The 2,366-nt window shown below is 57.3% G+C and overlaps 1 protein-coding gene across 2 annotated transcripts in view; it reads left to right on the top strand.

Annotated features, from left to right (window-relative positions):
* The first annotated feature begins 1,953 nt into the window (after positions 1–1,953).
* The window catches only part of ZNF800 (zinc finger protein 800), a 23,258-nt gene continuing 22,845 nt past the window's right edge, over positions 1,954–2,366 (top strand). For both annotated transcript variants that reach the window (XM_021699307.1, XM_044919979.1), the window contains exon 1: positions 1,954–2,195. The gene's annotated coding sequence lies outside the window, so the exon portion shown is untranslated. The remainder of the gene's footprint in view (positions 2,196–2,366) is intronic.

The raw sequence follows: 2,366 nt of genomic DNA, 5'->3' as shown, positions 1-2,366 counted from the left end.
GAAACTTAAAATTGTATATTCATTTTTTAACCTGTGCTAAATAAATGTGCTTATAAAAGTAGGAAAAGCTCCTCTGGAAATGAAGAAAATATTTCACCTCAAATTTTACCAAAGAGCTCCAATGTTAAATAAAAATTACCTGTAACTCCACTGTTAAGGGGTCACATTAAATTTTTTTCGATATGCTTAAGCATACTGCACACAATGTTACACAAAATGATTTTTATTGGCTGCCTAACAAACACCATCATGTGGACATATCATAATTTCTCTTACCTTACATGTAGGTTGTGGCATTACATTTTAGTTTGATGTTGTATGACGCCTCTTGAAAATGGGACAGAAAAAAATGATCAAACATACTACGTATATGTGACTGGCGTGTAGAATGTACGGTAGCTGGAATTCCCTTAAAAAAGTGGATCACTTGGACCACTCTTCTTCCTTTTCCTGTCACCCCTATAATCAAGCTGCTACAATCCCCCAAGACCTATGCAAATGCTCCGTTCAGTATTTTCACAATAACGAGTTTATCAATTAATTACTGGACCTACCACAAATTTTCCTATTAATTTTTAAAACAGATTTCAGTCACTCGTTTGCTCTTCCAAAATACACACAGAACCTACCGACTATTAAACCGCTCTTTCAGGACCCCGCAAACGGACAATTCAAGCTACACAACTGCGGAGATTTTCAGTGGATCTGTGGGCGCGAGAAGATAAAACAAAGCTTTTTCTCCCTTAATATTTCCTGACCGACAGTGGACACGTATTTGCTTGTAGAACAAGAACTCCGTTCTGGGAGTTGAGGAGGAGGCTCTCCTGCCCCAAGAGGCGACCACACGGGTTTTCGGAATTTGACAGACGACCGCGATCTTCGGGGATTTTCCAAGCCGGACGCGGGCACCGAAGAGGAGGGAAAGCGCGTCCTGCGCACGTGACCCACCTTCTTCGCCTTCAGGTTCCAGAAGAGGAGCGCCGCGGCAATCAATCGCGATCGTCCACCACTAGATAGTTTCCTCCCAAGGACCTGATGAAAACCCCAAAGTGCTGAGAGGCACACTTCGAAAATTCTTAGGTTAAAAAAAAAAAAAAGAAAGAAAAGACTTCTACCATTAGTGTGCTGACAACCTTTTCGGAATCACCACTCCTTACGGCTCACCCATTTGTCGAGCCGCCTCCTACAGTTCATTCCCGTGCTTTTCCAACCCTCCCCGTTTCGGTTCCAATGGAAGGAGAAAAGCAACAGTTTGCTTGCCCATCAGCCCGCCTCTCGGGCACAAACAGCCCAGGGCTCCGGCTGTCCGTCCGCCCGCGAGAGCACGCGCGGACGAGTAGCCGGCCCGAGCCCCCGGTCGCGGACCCAGCGCCACCGGCCCAGGTTCCCTCCCTTTGCCGGGCCGTAGCGCGTCGCCTCGCCACAGGCCCGGGCGCCCAGCCGGGCGCATGCGCGCGGCGCTCCCGGGCGTGCCGGCCACACTCCCCCCACCCACTCCGAGAGCTTGTCACTTCCTGCCCTCGCCCCATCTCCGTCCGGGGTCAGTCAGTCGCTCCCTGTCGCTGCGGGAGAGTCTCTGCTTCCCCCTTCCTACCCGCTCCGCGGCGGTAGCTCAGGCTCTTCGGGGAGGGGGAGACAGAGAAAGAGAGAGACTGACTTAATAAAGTTTCCTGAAACAACAACTACTACCAAAAAAGGCCCAAGGTGGGGGGGAACCCCCATTCTTCCCCGCCCCTCTCCAAAAGCCTGAGGGACCGTTGCAGGTGGAGCGGCGCTTGGGGGGGAGCCGGGCTCCGGCGGGCAGCCGTTGCCCCGGCGAGGGGCGCCCAGGTCCTGCCCGCTCCGGTTCCGGCTCCTTCGGTGGCGGCGGCGGCTTCTGCGGGGCGGTTCCTCCTGTCAACTGCCTGCGCCCGCGCGCCGCCCGCCCGCCCAGCTCCACAGCGCGGAGGGACGCCGTGAGCCGCCGCCGCCGTCGCCGTCGCCTCGGGCCGCGGAGGGACGTGGTGAGCTGTGGCGCTTCCGCGTCAGCGGCGGCGGGGACTCTTTGGGAGCGCGTCGGGCCCGAGCCCCGGTTCCCTTCGCGTGGTGTGCCGAGCCTGCGCCAGGTGGGGCCCGAAACCGCCTCGCACGCCAGGCTGTCCCTGCGGCTGCCCGGCCTGCCTGCCTTCCTTCCGCCTGCCCGCCCTAGGAGTTAAGTAAGTTGGGCGCACTTGGTTATGGGTACGGGGGCTCCGCCGCGGAGACCCCAACGCACGTGCGTGGCGGGAGGGCGCGGCGTGGGCCGGCCGCCGGCGGGAGCCGCACCTCGACCGCCCCTGTCGCCGCGCCCGCCGCTCCGCGGGCCCCGGCGCCGGCCGTGCCCGCCG

Source organism: Neomonachus schauinslandi, chromosome 12 (assembly GCF_002201575.2).
Source record: "Neomonachus schauinslandi chromosome 12, ASM220157v2, whole genome shotgun sequence".
NCBI lineage: Eukaryota > Metazoa > Chordata > Mammalia > Carnivora > Phocidae > Neomonachus > Neomonachus schauinslandi.
The sequence above is the reverse complement of the archived record's forward strand: the minus strand, read 5'-3'. Positions and strand labels throughout refer to the sequence as shown.